The sequence below is a fragment of the Myodes glareolus genome, chromosome 5, assembly GCF_982192425.1.
Source record: "Myodes glareolus chromosome 5, mMyoGla1.1, whole genome shotgun sequence".
Classification (NCBI taxonomy): Eukaryota; Metazoa; Chordata; class Mammalia; order Rodentia; family Cricetidae; genus Myodes; species Myodes glareolus.
The window spans coordinates 93,125,867-93,142,523 of NC_142030.1; the positions used below are offsets into that span (position 1 = coordinate 93,125,867).

General features: G+C 44.9%; 1 pseudogene; it reads right to left on the minus strand.

Moving 5' to 3' along the window:
* Positions 1 to 2,604: 2,604 nt before the first annotated feature.
* Positions 2,605 to 2,814, minus strand: LOC125398353 (small ribosomal subunit protein eS28 pseudogene; annotated as a pseudogene).
* Between the last annotated feature and the right edge of the window lie 13,843 nt (positions 2,815 to 16,657).

A 16,657-nucleotide genomic window follows, 5' to 3' on the forward strand; every position in this document is an offset into this window, starting at 1 on the left:
TCTACAAAGCAAGTTCCAGGACAGCCAGAGCTGTTACACAGAGAAACCCTGTCTCAAAAACAAACAAACAAACAAACAAACAAACAAAAAATCCTAGCCACTTGTGTTTCTTCTTCTGAGACCCCTATTCAGTTCCACAGCCTAGTTTCTAATTGGACTGTGTGTTTTCCTAGGGTTTAGAGTTTTGAGCTCCTTGCACATGCTAGACAGGATCATTGCCACCAAGAACTCACAGCAAGCCATGGCTGTATGTGTGCATCCTCTGTCAGATGTCTAGCTGCCTGTTAAACTAGCAGACTCTTTGAAGTACAGAGGCCTTTTAATTTTGTGATCACCAGGTTTGCTTGTCGATCCTTGGTCCGTTTTCCCAGATGACTGGAGTTCTATTGAGAAAGTCCCTACCTAAGCTTGAATCCTGAACTGTATCCCTTACTCTTTCTTCTAGATGTTTTGGAGTTTCATAGCTCTTGGATCCATTTGGAATTGATTTGTGTGCAGAGTGAGAATGAATACTCAAATTTCATCTTCTACATGTAGTTACCTGGCGTTTCCAACACCGTTTGTTAGAGGTACTCTCTTGTCTCTAATGTATGTTTTTGGCAGCTTAGTAAAATCAGGTGTGTAAATGTATATCTGGGTCATCAGTTTCATTCCATTGACAGTGCGGCCCGTTACAATGTCCTCTTGTAGAGATGACGTTGAGGGAGGAGAGCTGTTTGGAGAGGTAAGACTACGGTATCATTGGGATATAAAGAACAGTGGGGAAAGAGGGGGGGTGGAAAACACACACACACACACACACACACACACACACACACACGCACACACACACATTACTGGCCTGAATGTTGATTTCCTCGTCTTGACTCTTTGGCCGCTGTTTCCTTGATCCTGAGCCAGGTTGCCTTTAAGGCTATGGTTCTTGGGTGGGTTCCCAGCATCCCTTGTGCATATGGTTTTCTTGACTCTGTTCCACCAGGCTGTGGATAGCCGGATAGCCAAGGCAAACTCCTCCCAGCCAGGACTGCTGTGTTCCTTCCTAAGGGCGGGGAAGCAGCTGGTGGCTGTGTGGTGAAACCCTCCTGCGGCTTTGTCTTTCTTTGGTGCTTTACTGATGGTGACTCTGGCTCCAGTCCCTGGGGAACGCCTCTATGAAATCCCTACACTTCTAACTTCCGTGAATTTCCTCGTTGGAGTCTTTTAGCCCCATCTGTGTGAGGTAGATGCTGCTATGGTTTTGGTGACTGCTTTTGTTGCGTCAGCTGAGGCCAGTCTGATGATAAAGTACACGGATTTAGGAGATGAGGTTTACTGGACGTGCTCATTAAGTCATCTCTGGGATGTGGAGATGCAGCGGATGGAATGATAAAGCATTCCTATTCCCTTTAGTCCCCAGCTGTAGTTCTATCCACCATTTTACCAGGAAGATCCCGCCTCTACTTTCACGATCTCATATGTTCTACGCTCCGCTCACCGTTCAAGCCTCCGGGGCTTTTAGTAGGAAGTCCATGATCACGGCACTCGTTCTTTCAGCCCACGCAGTATCCATCGTCTGGTATCTTCATCAATTTCCTTCTTTGGTGTTCTTTTCATTCTTGTTTTTATTTATGTGTGTATGTGTGCATCTTTGTGAATGAATGCCTCGTGTGTGCGGGTGCCCATGGAGGGAGGACGGAAGAGGAGTCAGAGCCCCTGGAGTTGGAGTTATAGGAGGTTGTGAGCCCACCGGGGAGCGTGCTGAGAATGGAACCGGGTTCTCTGGCGGAACTCAGTAAGTGTTTGAATCATCTCTCCAGCCTCGTCTTCAGTATTTTAAATTTGCATTATAGAGATCTTTTACTTAATTTGTAAGGCCCGTTCCCACTTATTGTATTAATTTTTGAGGCTATCGTGCATGAGATTGTTTCCTTGATTCATTTTCAGTTTGCTTGTCATTGATATGCAGCGAGAGCCCTGTTACACGATGAAAATCTTTATTAGGTATGAGATCTTTCTGCTGTAGTTTCTTTTTGTGTAGAATCACGCCATCTGCAAATAAAGATACTTGGGATTCCTTCTTTTATATTCGCATCCCTTTATTTTCTTCTCTTGACTTATTACTCTAGCTATGCCTTGTCGTGCTGTGTTAAACAGGACTGCAGACAATGGGGCTTTGTTCCCGATTTTAATGGAAATGTTTCATTTTGTTCTCCTTTTTCATGATGTTGGCTGAGGTTGTGTCATAGGTAACCTTTATTATGTTGAGACAAGATTCCTTAACTTCTAGTCTCTTCAGGGTTTTCAGTCATGAAGAGATGGTGGGTTTTGTCAAAGGCATTTTCTGTCTTTTGATCACATGGTTTCCGTCCTTGAGTACATTTTTGTAATATATTTGTTGATTTACTCGGTGTCTCTGGAATGAAGTTAACTTGATCATGATGGATGATCTTTTTGATGCACACATGAAGTCGGTTTGCAAGTGTTTTATTGAGAACTTTTGTGTCTATGCTCAACAGGGGATATTGTTCTATATTTGTTCCTTTTTTGGAAAGCAATACAAATGCTTTTTAACAGTTGCTGGTCACCATGGGCCCAGTGGTGGGTATCCAAGACCCGGCAGTAAGATCAACATGACCTCCAAGCCTCTCATTCTGACTTCAGTAGGGTGAGAGCATCACTCTCTCAAACAGGGTCTTTGATGTTTCGGATGATAGAGTGACTGGTGTCATCCATAAATTCCATGTGTATCTGCATGCCCTGTCCCTGTGAATTGGTCCTGACCAGAACATTGGTTACCCTAGCCAGCTTGATGGGCTCCACACGACTCGTGTCCATGATGGCAATGATCTGGCGGAGAGCCCTGCCTGCGACTTGTGTCCATGATGGCAGCGATCTGGTAGAGAACCCTGCCTGCGACTCGTGTCCATGATGGCGGCGATCTGGCGGAGAGCCCTCTTTTGTTTTGAATCTGGTTTCGATATCAGGGTACTACTTCAAAAAGTGAATTTGAGAGCATTCTTTTATGTCTTATGGAATAATTTAAGAATGGATATTGGTTCTCTAATGGCCTGGTAGAATTCTGCAGAGGTGAGGACTTCTTTTAGTTGGGAATTTTTAAATTACTGCTTCAATCTCACTGTGTGTTGCAGATCTACTTAAAAAAGTTCTGATCTCCTTTTGATTTAGCTTTGACAGGTTATATGCATCTCTGAAGACATTCATTCCTTTTAGATTTTCCAATTTAATGGAATATAAGTTTTTAAGATATGTCTTTGGGATTTTATGAATTTCATTGGTAACTATTGTAATGCTCCCTTTCAGTTCTAATTTTATTAATTTTAGTATTCTTTCTTTTGACTAATATGGCTAAAATCTTTCTTATCATTTCAAAGAAACAATTCTTTATTTCATTGATTCTTTGTAATTTCTTTGTGTGAAGAAACCTGACACTTTTATGCTGACTTCCAAGCCTCTTGCTGAACTTTCCTTCTCTGTGGCTGCAAGTTCCATCTGTATTGCTTTCTCACGCATTTGCTGGCTTTCCCTGCGCATCACTGACTTCCCACGTCAGGTCTTGGACTTGATACATCTGCTTATTTGTGTCCTCTTGGAGGTCATGGATACTTCTTAACAGTAAACTCTTCCTATCCCAGTTTTCCAGTTCAGTATTTTGAATTCAGTAGCCTCAATGTTACAAATTTTTGGAGGAGCTGTGCTGCCTTGCCTTTCTGTGTTTCTTGGGGTTCTGTGTTTGTGTTAGCTGGGAATCTCTTCCAGTTTTGTTGGCCAATCTTCATATTGATCAGCCTATTGTTGAGTTCACTCGCGGGAGAAAAACTGCTGTTCCAGCAACGGCATAAAGCTGTACAAGACACTGACTTACATTTATGATGGTTAATTCTCATTCCCAACTTGATGGGATTTAGACTCCTCCAGGAGACCTACCTCTAGCTGTGTTCTGAAGGCGTTCCACAGAGGGTTGACACACCCTGACTCTGGTTGGTACCATCCCAGGCTGGAGGGAAGCGAGGAAGTAAGTGACTTTACCAGTGTCTGTCTCTCCTCACTTCCTGGCTACTGATGGGCGTACAGTGCGAACAGCTGTCTCACTCTCCTGTTTATATATGTAACTGAGGATGGCCTTGAACTTCTGACCTTCCTGCTCCGCTTCTTGAATGATGAGCTTTCCAGCATGCTGGTTCATGAGGTGCTAGAGATTGAGCTCAGGCAAGTACCCCACTAACTGAGCTCCATTCCAGTCCCCAAATGCCCAAAGCTCACAGTCACTTACTGGAGTATGCAAGGTATTTAACTCTATCTGTTTGACCTCAAAGTCCAAATTTTAGGTGAGTCTCATATGACCAGGTCATATTAATTAGCTGATACACTTAGCTTTCACGGACTTTCTTTTCATATTCAGCCAACAGTTTTGTGGTTATCCCTCTTAAATTTCACCTGGTTGGAATAAACTTATTGTTCCAGATTGTCAAAAATATTTAAGCTCCTCATCCTGTCATTCTTTGTCCCCACTTCTATTCCAAGTGTCACATCCATCTCAAGCTTCTTAAATACGCCCTCCTAAGCCTCGATAAGACAAAGGATGGGCAGAAGAATGGTTCCGTGGGCATGCGCACGCTTCGCTTCTTCAGAGGCCGGGAGTTGGGTTCCCAGTACCCATGTCAGGTGCCTGGAACTCCAGCGCCAGGGCATCTGATGCCCTCTTCTGGCTTCTGTGGGCCTTGAACATAAACACACAGAATACACCTACATAAAATTTATTTTGACAATAAGTGGACGGAAAGGCTAGAGGCTTGTGACCAGGTTGTTAGAAGCCACTACCCTTTAGGTTGACATCAGTTTACGAGTCTGTGACCTTTTCAAGGTGGGAGAATCCCACCTTACTTCTGACTTTTTATCCAGATTTTGGGGATATGCCAAAATCCTACCTTGGAAGCCCAGAGACTCTTTTTACATCACCTAGAACCATGGGCTGATACTAATTAGCTGATACACTTAGCTTCCAGATGTTAGCTTTTAGCCAAGTATGAGGCCCAGAAGGAGCAAACTTTTGGCGCTTAGTGTGAACACTTGTCCTTTGCTCTCAGCCTCCTTCCACCACCTCCAAGCTGTCTCAAAACAGTGGCTTCAAACAACGGCAATTATTTATTTAATCATGGATTTGAAATGTGAACATGGTTTGGCAAGAACACTTGGCTTTTAATCTGGGTGTATGAGCTGGACTTGCAAAGTGAGGTTCACTTGGCACAGCGCTCAGCAGCGCATGCAATTGCTTCAGGTTCCTCTGCCCCTCACTTCCTCATCCTGCTTCCAAGTTCTGTCCCTACTGACCAGTGTGTGTCGCTTAGGATTTATCACCCTGTGCCTCTGGCCAGGGCGCCTGTCTTTATTTGCCTGGCTTCCATTCTTCCTTGAAGAGTTAATGAAGTACACCTTTGCCTCTCTGCTTTTTCTGAGACCTCATACCTCATCTCCCCCATTCTTTTCCACCACATTTTTCAGCACGCTGTGGGCCCTCTTCAAAGCACTTATCCCATTGCAACGAACTGCCCTTTTCATCACTGACTCTTCAGGGAAGGAGATGTCTCTTTGTGTTCCCAATGCCTAGCATACTGTGTGCTCAGTATGCTAAATCAACAACTAGTGTCATGATACCACAATTATTTTTTTAATTAAATTTTTAAAATTTGTTTTACATACCAACCACAGTTTCCCTTCCTCCTCTCCTCCTGTCCCCTCCCTCTACCTCCTTTCTACCCCTCATTTACTCCTCAGAAGGGGTAAGGCCTCCCTTGGGAGTCAGCAAAGCATGACATATCAAGTTGAGGTAGGACCAACCAAGCTCTTCTTCCTCGATATCCAGAATTCTTTGAAGCTAAAATAATCTTATCAAAATGACAGACTGGCAACAAGACCCAGTCCCTATAAAAGGCTCGGAGAAGCGAACTCTTTTGGATCAAAGGTTACATGAGTTCAGATTTGTTAGCTGTTTGGAGACATGTCTCCCACACAGTAAACTCTAGAAGCATCCGTTGCTGGTATTCCTAACATTGCTACATCTGCAGTTTTCAGAGGTGTCTCTATCCTGGTCTCAGGCTCTTTCTGCTCTCTCATGAGGACTCTTCTCTGAGCAGTGTTTTGAACTATGTTGTCCTCTGCCCAATGGTGCTCCTCTACCTCTGGGGACTCCCTGGGGTTAGCATCCCCAGAAGATTATCCTCTGGAAGAGAAAGTATGTTCAAGAAACAGTCTGAGCAGGGTGGTGGTGGCGCAAACCTTTCATCCCAGCACTTGGGAGGTAGAGGCAGGAGGATCTCTGTGAATTCAAAGTCAGCCTGGTTTATAGAGTGAGTTCCAGGACAACCCTGGCTGTTACACAGAGAAACCCTGTCTAGAAAAATTAAAAAGAAAAGAAAAGAAAGTAAAAAGAATCAGTGTCCGGGTGCATCTTTCTCTTGGCAAAGATTTATTCTCCGCTCTAGTCCCACCAGCTTCTCTGCTCTTTGTTTCTGTCCCAACAGATAGATTCAGGGTTTGCCACCTGCCAGGTGTTTCTGAGTTTCCCCAGGTGTGGCAGAGTTACAGAGAAGCAGGAGTGAGTTCATGGCAGGTTGATCTGGTGTGCAGCCACTTGGGATCAGCATCCCATTTTCCTTCCCCTTCTTCTTCAGCTAAGGGGTCATTTGGTGGAAGTCTGGGAGGAAAGGCCAGCTGGTTGGAATAGATCTAATTCCACCCTAAAAGGTTCGATCTACATCTTAATTTAGTGAAGAGTCCAGGTTCCCCAAGTTCCCAGGCTTTGCTCTTGCCTGAACTTTATGGGACAGCAAGGTGCTAAAAGTCCCAGAGTTCCCCCTTATCAAGAAGTCTGTGCCCCATCCTGCCCAAAATTTGAATAAACGTCACTTTAGCATTTTAGTTTGAACTGTGATTGATGCTGGGGGTTAGGAAAGCTTTTCTAGGGAAGGAAAGAATAGAAATTTCAACTTGGCTCTGCGAGTGTATGGCAGGCCAGGGTTCTGGTTAAAGGCTTGCATCGAGAAGGGGTTGGAGGAGGCTTACTAGGGAGAACATCCCCGAAAAGGAGGATTGCAAAGCAAGACAGATGAGGATGGGAGAAGTAGAGCTCATGAGAGCCATAATTGGGGGCAGTTTGAGGAAGCCTCTTGGGGAGATGTTGAAATCTACCGGGAAACGAGAGGAAAGAGTGGAGTTGACTTTATTCCTATTTCTCTATTGTATTTCAGACTTAAGACCCCTTCCTTAGGGTATTCTTCTCTGAGCATGGACCGGACTAGGTTCTCTATCACAGGCTCCCATAGCAACACCATAGCAACCATCATCATTCCACTGGAGCATCTCTTTGAAGGGTCAGGTCCCAGCTTTTGACTCAGTAACCATAACCTAGTAGTTTTTTGTTTTTGTTTTTCTTTAACAAAATCCCCAAGACTGGGTTTTTAAGAAAAAAAAAAAGGAGAAGAAAAAAGATTTACTTGCCCATGATTCTAGAGGCTGGAAATCTAAAATTAGGTATTTCCAATTGGTTTGGCCTCTGGCGAGGGTCTAATGGCAGATGGCATCATAGTGGAGCCCGGCTGAGAGGAAGGAACCTCAATTGAGGAAATACCTCCATAGACAAGTCTGGAACATTTTCTTCATTACCAACTGATGGGAGTGGGCCCAGCCCATTGTGAGTGGGGCTATCCCTGGATTGGTGGTCCTGGGTTCTATAAGAAAGCAGGTTGAGCAAGTCATGAGGAGCAAGCCAGTAAGCTGCATTGTTCCAAGACCTCTGCATCAGCTCCTGCCTCCATCCGTTCCTGGCCTGTGTGAGTTCCTGTCCTGACTTCCTTCAATGATGTGGAAGTGTAAGCCAGATGAAACATTTCCTCCCCATGTCTCTTTGGTCATGGTGTTCCATCGTAGCAATAGTAACCCTGACTAGTAAGACTTCCATGGTAAAGCAGGATTCCGGAGTGAGGGAGAGGGGCAAGCTTGCTCCTTTTGTAATGACTTTCTCAGAACTAAGTCAGAGTACCATGAGAATCCTTTCTAAGGGTGGTTCCCAGTGACTTAAGCACCTCCCATAAGACCTCACTTCTTAATAAGACCAACACTTGTAGCAAAAATAAAACCACACTCAAAGCACAGGATCTAGGTCCTCAATCTAAGTGATGCAGCTGGAAACAGATCCCTTCTCGAAAAGTTGAGAAGTTGAAAGAGTTAAATATGGTGACCAGTGCTTGGTTGACGACACCTCCAACACCAGCGGGGGGGGGGGGGGGGGCTGGTGTCCTCTGCTTAGACCACACACACTGCCCTTGCAGGAAGCCTGCTCCTGGGGTGCAGACACGCTGGCCTTTGATACCAGGTGAGGAAATTATTTGTAGAAAAAAATATGGAATTAGAGAACATCATGTTTAGCAAATAAACTGGACTTAGGAAAGATAAGTATTGCATAGCCTTGTCTCATATGAAATCTAGTTGAAAAAAAGCAACAACAAGAACGTGAAGGAAGAACTATTAGAAGAGAGAAAGGGGTGGGGTGGGAGGTGATAACAAGACAACAATGAAGATGACCAAAGCCCATCCCACAGATGTCTGAAAACACCTTCATGAAATTCATTAGTTTGTGTATATGCAAATATATTTTTAAAAGAAAAAGAAGTTGAATATACCAATACACTGAGATTGTTCACACGGAGCCCTGTTCAGTAGTGAGTGTTACAGCGGTGTTTAGAGGCCCGTGTCTCCCGCTACTGTGAGATCTTGGGAAGCAGGGCTGTCCATTGATATCCATCCAGAGTCTGGTGGTGCAGAGATGACATTTAGCAAGAGTCTTCTGACTGAATGTCAAAATGGCCAAAGCGGGTTCAAGGACAACAGAATGCCTGCTGGTGACTATTTTTTTTTATTCTTTCTGTTCTCTGTATTTGCCATGGCCTTTCCATGCCAAAGGAAAGATTTTTTTGTAGGGATTAAAAGTGTTCTTAAATATGACACCATGTACCTCCTGGAAGGGAGGCACTGCCCCAGTGGTAAAGAATGGGCAGGTAGAGTACTGTGTGTACTACTGCCCCGCTTCCGGTGGGAACATACGGTCAACATCCAGTTGTTGCTCATGCGGCAGCTGGCTGCCTTTCTCAGATCCACTGAGACATGAAGAAGATGCTTCCTCCGCTGCCACTTGAGCTCTGAATTCTTTCTTCAGAGACTCCCTCCAACCTGTCTGTCTCTGGTGCTGGGCCCTGAATGCCCTCTGATTCCCTACTGTGCTGTTCCCTCTCTGGCTGCCTAATAAACCTCCTTTACCCAGTGATCTGTCTGAGTGTTCTCTTGAAATTCCCCCTTCAAAACTTTCACTTCCACCAGCCTGCTCAAATCTTTGGAGGATCTTTGGCGGTTGCACAAGGGAATTTTTTATTGTTTTTATTGAGCTATACGTTTTTCTCTACTCCCCTCCTTTCCTCTTCTCTCCCCTCTCCCCTGTCCTGTGACCCCCATGCTCCCAATTTACTCAGGAGATCTTGTCTTTTCTACCTTCTCATGTAAATCCATATTTGTCTCTCTTAGGGTCCTCTTTGTTGTCTAGTTTCTCTGGGATTGTGGCCTGTGGACAAGTTTCCCTTTGTCTTTTGTCTAAAAGCCACTTAAAAGTGAGTACATACTATAGTAGTCTTTCTGGGTCTGGGTTACCTCACTCAATGTATTTTTTTTTCTAGATCCATCCATTTGCCTACAAATTTCAAGATGTTATTATTTTTTATTGCTGTGTAGTACTCCATGGTGCAAATGTACTACATTTTCTTTATCCATTCTTCACTTGAGAGGCATCTAAGTGGTTTCCAAGTTCTGGCTATTACAAATAATGCTGCTATGAACATGGCTGATCACATGTCCTTGTGATATGATTGAAAGTCTTTTGGGTATATACCCAACAGCAGTATTGCTGGGTCTTGAGGTAGATTGTTTCCTAATTTTCTGAGAAATCCCCATACTGGTTTCCAAAGCTGCTGTGCAAGTTTGCACTCCCACCAGCAATGGAGAAGTGTTCCCCTTACCCCAATCCTCTCCATCATAAACTGTCATCAGTGTTTTTGATCTTGGCCATTCTACAAGGGAATTCATTAAAAAAAACCACCTGTGTGTGTGTGCATGTGTGTGTGTGTATGTGTGTGTATATATGTGTGTGTGTATACACCATTGTGCTTGTGTGTGGGTCAGAAAACAACTTGCAGGAGTTGGTTCTCTCTCTTCTACCACATGGGTCCTAGGGAATGCACTCAGTCTGCCAGTCTTGTCACCAAGTGCTTACCCACTGAATCATCTCTCTAGTTCATCAAAGTTCATCAAGGTAATTATTTTTTTTTCCGAGACAGGGTTTTCTCTGTAGCTTTGGAGCCTATCCTAGAACTAGCTCTTGTAAACCAGGCTGGCCTCAGACTCACAGAGATCCACTTACCTCTGCCTCCTGATTGGTGGGATTAAAGGCATGTGCCACCATTGCCCGGATTAATCAAGGTAATTCTTAAGCACAGCCACAGGGACAATGATCCTGCTTCTCTCAATCTCAAAAAGGGAAATAAGATTGAATCTTAAGAAGAACTCCATACCTTCAGTAGAAAATGATATCCCCAGTTTTGTAACTTTTGGTGCCAAGAGGTAACCATGGGTATGGGAAGGTGAAAGTTTTCCCTTGGTGACATGGACCAGCAGGTCATTCTTCAGTGACAGGTTCCTGGTAAGGAGGATAAGGAGATCAGAAAATAAAGACAGAAAAGTTAAGGTCAAGAAGATCTAATGAAAACTGTATCTTATGCCAAACACAATCATTAAGAAGCACAGGCGTTTACATAGAGTTTGTAGGGGGAAATGAGACAGAGGCCAGAGAAAGCTATCATACAGTGGGAGAAACTCAGCAGGAAGCTGATCAAGCAGTGTTGCACAAGGGAACACAGGATATCTCAAGTTCGTCACAGACTGAACACACAGCGGCTGTAGGACTGATTCTCTGAAGAGGGAAGAATTAGGTTCTCAGGATGTGAAGCCACAGCTCCCCTATGACCCTTGACCCCAGGCCATTACTGGTTCTCCCTAGAATGTTCCTGATTTTAGGCAAGGAGCTTTATTCCTTCTCCATACATAAGAGCCTCAGGGAGAGTCTTGGATTGCCCTTGACCGAAATACTTTGGGGCTCATCTGCTTTGTATCATGGATTATTTGTCTCTAGAGACGAGTACTCTGGATCAAGGGCAACTGTAGCTGTTGTCCCATAAGGTGGGAATGGAGAGCGATCCAGACGGTACAGTCTTTGATGACGAGCCAAGATGCTTAGGGTATAATTCCATTCTAGCCTGCTGAAAGTCCTTCAACCACTGAGGTTCAGAATTGCCACATAGAAGAGAAAAATCCAAACAGCTTCCTTATTTATATGGTTTTAATATAAAACAATATCGTACATAAAAATTCTCTGGAGAGCGTGCAGTAATGGACACCATCTGTGAATGAGATGGGTATTGGATAGTGTAGTGTCAGAACACAGTCCAAGAATGGAGCCGTGTGAGAATTCTGAGTGTGAGAAAATAAGTCTTGTGACCTCAGTTTCTTCCAAACACAGAATCATTCTTGGAATGTGTTTTCATGATCTTCCCAGGTATCGTGGGAGAGGAGTGAGTTTACTTCAGCTGCTGTTCATGTGCTTCTGTGGAAAAACGTGTTTTCGCCATGTGTAGCTTATCCGTGTGATTGCACACTTTACTCATGCGCTTCTTCTCAACCCTCAGAGTATAAAGTGTCTGATGCTCTGAATAAAGCTGGCTGTTGCGTGAGACGTTAGTCTGCCTCAGGTTCACACTGCCGACCAGAGCTGTAACCGTGGAGGAAACTGTGGTACATGCTTGCATGATAGGGTTTAAAAGCATGTATTGGGTCTCTTTCTTCTTCTAGGAGCGTCCTGTATTTCATGTTGTCCAGTTCTCATTTGTACTCAGTTCTAGAAGGCAAAACTGAGTTTCGCAGGAGGTAAACGTTTGTGATTTGGCCAACCTCCCACAGCTGGATATTGACAGAGCCTTGAAGCATAACTAAAGCTTTCTTATAGCCCAGTCAGTGTTTAAACACAGAAATAATTAGTTATGCACAGACTACAGGCTCAACGTATAGAATTTCCTATAGAGTCAAAACTCAAATCTGGCTTTTCCAGTTTTAGTTCACGTAGTGTGACCAACTTGTCTGGATTTGTCTAGGATTTTCCTGATTTGGGGACAAAAAGTCCAGTTCCCCAGAACTTAACAGTTCCAGGTAAATTGGGTTGGCTAGCTACCCCGTCTCTAAGTGCTTACTCCATAATCCAATGTACTTTGACTTTGCCAACCACGCTGATGTGCTAGCTGTAGCTTTATAAGAGCCACAACTTATTTATCCTCATTGCTTCCTAAATGAGATGTCGCTTATGCCCTAAGATATGGGAAGATCCTATTACAAGAAGGACTAGAGTGAACAAATCCAGCTGGAAGAGTAAGCAGGTAGTTGTCTCCTAGCATGGCATCTCTTTCTGTCACCTCTTGGAAGCAAAAACCAAGCCTTCCATACCCAACTCTTATGCTCTTAGGTCCTGGGCTGGGAAAAAGGCGGGTGCAGGCTTCTCTGTGTGTAATGCTGATCTCATACAAATGTGTACAGCTGTGATTCCCAACATAGGAGGGCTGGGAAGACATTGCCACGGGTACTTCTCTACGAGGAAATGGGGACAGAGAACTCATCACCTTGTCCAGAGTTGCACAACTGGTGATATCAAACATACCCAGGGTCTAGCAAAGTCTGAGTACGCTTGACCACTGTGGTACATTTCATGTTCCACGTCTTTTCTCACTAGCAGTTTAGGTTCATGGGCTCCTAAAGAGTTTATGCATGGACACTAGAGGAAAACTTGTATATCGGTGTAGTTTCTTATGTGTACATGTGGTGGTTTGAATAGGAATAGCCACCATACACTCATATATTTGAATGCTTAGTCACCAGGGAGTAGCATTATTTGAAAGAAGTAGAAGGATTAGGAGGTATGGCCTTGTTGAAGCAGGTGTGGCCTTGTTGAAGGAAATATGTCACTGGGGGTGAGACTTGAAGTCTTGACTTGAAGGTCAAGTGTTTCAAAAGCTCTCACTGAATCTGTGGACCAGGATGTAGCCTTAGCTACATCTCCATGTGTGTCACCATGCTCCCTGCCATGATTATAATAGATTAGACCTCTAGAACTGTAAGCAAACTCCCAATTAAATACTTTCTTTTATAAAAGTTGCCTTGGATATGGTGTCTCTTCACAGCAACAGAACAGTGACTGAGACAGTACATGTATTCATGTTTTAAAAGTCAGTTTCTTAAAGGAATGAATCAGACATTTCAGCTCTGCAGTTTGTGGACGATGCCGTTTTCTGTGTTTAAACATTGGTCCTGTGTGAGAAAAGCATCAGTGACGGAAAAGCCACTCTGCGACACACATGCGCTTTACCGCTATGGGGCTTCAAAGTTACTGGGAAAAATAACTCATCTTACTTTGATACAGCTGGAAAAGCTGAAGGTTTTTTTTTTTCCTGTTTGATAATCCTTCCATACCCGTAAAATGCTAAGTTCGAATGTTTTCTTCTGACACCACATTTTGCTGTGTCCTCAACATAGACACATGCACTGGGAGAATAAAAAGGCTGCATAATTCAATAGCCGGTACAGCTTTTTTCCAACCTCTGCTGAATTTAATTCTGTTGGATACTGAAAAAGAATCATGCAGACTTCCTGGGCCTAAATTCCTTAAAGAGTCTTCCCTAAGGAATGCAGACTAGCCTTTTCTCTTTCTTCATTTTTAATTGTTATTTATGATGACTATTATGAGATGATGATGATGATGATGATGATGATGATGTGTGTGTGTGTGTGTGTGTGTGTGTGTGTGTGTGTGTAATGTGTCAAGGCACACATGTTGAGACCAGAGCTCAACTTTTTGTAGAGTTGGCTCTCATTGACATTTACGTGGGTTCCAGGGACTGAACGCAGGTCATCAGGATTGCACAACAAGGGCTTCACCCACCAAGCTGTCTTGCTCTTCTGAAAGCAGCGTTTCTATGACACCAGTCCTGGTCTTCCCTCCCACAAGGTGTCTAGCTGCTCCTCAGGCCGCTTATTCACTGTGGAATTTCCAAACACCATGCCGATGTACAGGCGGATGGGAGGCAACACCAAAGACCTACATCTTTGTCCAAACCTTCGGGAGGCCCCTACCATTCACTCACTCACTCATTCATTCATTCATTCATTCACTCATTCCCTCCCTCAACAACCATTACAGGAGTGCCCACTCTGTGTAGCTTTCTAGGGATAAAGCAATGAGCAAAACTGACGACCTCCTTGTCATCACGGGACTCATATGCAAGGCAGAACTCGACTTATAAGTGTTCGAACTAAAGAACTGACTTAACAAAGGAACAATTTATTTTAATTATCCTGTGTCCTCTAATCAGAAGGCCTGGCCTCAGTTCCCCTGAGCCGTAAATCTGAAGGGAGATTTCTGAATGCCCATACCTTCTGAAGTTAAGGTGAGCAGAGCACAGAAACACATTTGCTGGTGCTGAGGAGAGACCAAGGAGAGCAGAAACGCTGCGAGGGTAAAGAAACGCGATTCCAGAAGGAATTTTAGGTGCCTTTGCATTTTGGACCTAAACTGAAAATTTTAGCTCGCTTCTAAGTAGATAGTCCCATCTACTACAGCCGGGTTCCATGCAGCATGGCATGCCGAATGAGTAGGGTAAATTTCCTAGAATCCTCTAGGAAAGGGAGTCTAAACTTCTGGCTTTCTGAGTCTACCTGATCCTAGGAGCAGGTCTTCCAAGGTGACTCCCTCCCCCAGGAACTCCCTGGCTCCTCTGGGTGCAGTGCTTTTCAATCGACATGGGTGGTTTTACCAAGGAGGGAAAAACCACATTCAACTTCCACAGAATGGCTTTCTTCGGACAGGCCTACACTTGTTAGCCGGAGAAGATGCTGGTGAGCTGCTCCCCACCCCGTTTCTCCAAGGGGGAGAAGAAAGAGATTTCTTTTTTGCTCCAGGAAGAAAGTTTGACGTTAGCAGAGGGGACAAAGGTCCTCTGTATGGAAAGAGCCCCGGATGTGAGCTCCAGCCACAGAGCCACCATGGGACTTGGCTGTGAAGTTTTAAGAGGCACTGTTCTTTCTGAACCCCGGCTGTTTCCTCCTCCATAAGAGGGAAAGCTTTTCTGGATGGTCTTTCACGCCTGCTACCCTGCAGGGGTTAAAATCAGAGGTACCAGAGGGAGCCCCTTCTGATTGCATTTGGTTTGTCAGTCAGCACTTGACAGCTCTTTAACAGCTCCAGGCCTCAGCTTCTTCCTCAGAAACAGGAGATCAGAGATGGTATCTACTTCACAGAGCAAGTGTGAAGATTAAAGATGATAGTACATTCTGGTGTTCACTGCAGAGGCTGGGCACAGTACCAGCCAGCTAGTGTGGGACCCCATTACTGGCTGTATTTCATTTATGACCTGATTTCTTTAAAGGAACCTCACCAGTACACCAAGTTTCAGGAGTTGGGGGGGAGCTACACCCCTTTAACTGTTGGTTCTTCTAATAGGATGTCCAGTTTAAGCTACCAAATTTAGCAAACGGAATCCCAGGATGCCCAGTTTATTCTGAACTTCAAGGATACATGGAGAGGAGGGGAAGTGGTGTGGGTGGGGAAGCAGGAGAGACTTGAAAGCTGGATGGGTGCTTGACTGTCAGGAAAGCCAGGAGGGAGCTTGCTGGTGAGCAGGGCTAGCAGAATGTGGTACTTGTCAGGAGAGGAGGTAGGAGATGGAGGCCAGGTTTGGACTGTGGTGGGTCTGAGAGTCATGCTGACAAATGGAACATGGAGGAATGAGTGGGGGTCCCCACACAACTCTAAGTGCCCTTCTACATCATCTGACTCTAGGATGAGAGGGGATCACCGGGGTAGGCAGGCCACCCTGTCGGGAGCTGGGTTTTGATAAGTCTTTCACCTGGTCCATGATAGCAGGTTTGATTTTTTTTCCTTTTTCTTTTTGGTCTGGGAGCACCAAACCTGTATGTAATTTAATGAGTATGTAATTTAATAAGTCTGCCTGTGAAGGAAGGGCAGGTTGCTTGCTACTGCTGGAAGTAAGCCTGTTGAATGACTCTGGGACACACGCGGGACCTGTCTGAGCACGGAGCAGGTCCCTTCTGTTCCTTGTCCCCGGCCATTTTCATCTCCGTGGAGGCTGTCTCATGGCATTGGAGCCACGGACACTGGTGACAGAGTCCCAGGCTCTGATGGTCCTGCTCCAACGAGGCGCCCGATAGCGGCAGCAGGGAAGGAAGAAAGTCCACGTCGCCATAGTAGAGTGGCAGGTGGATTTGTCTTTCTCTGCTCACTGACATGGGCGTGCCCAGGTTAGATCTCTCCTCCAGCTAAGGAACTTGACTAAGCACAAGTCAGAACAGCCAGGACAGATATATCCTTTCCTCCGCTGAGCCAGCTTGAGGTCCCGCAGCACTAAGCGCCTTTCCACTCCACCCGACTCTGGGATGCGAGGGGAGCGTGGGGGTGGACAGGGACTCTGTTTGGGAACAGCCTGTTCTTGATCTCTGTACTGTG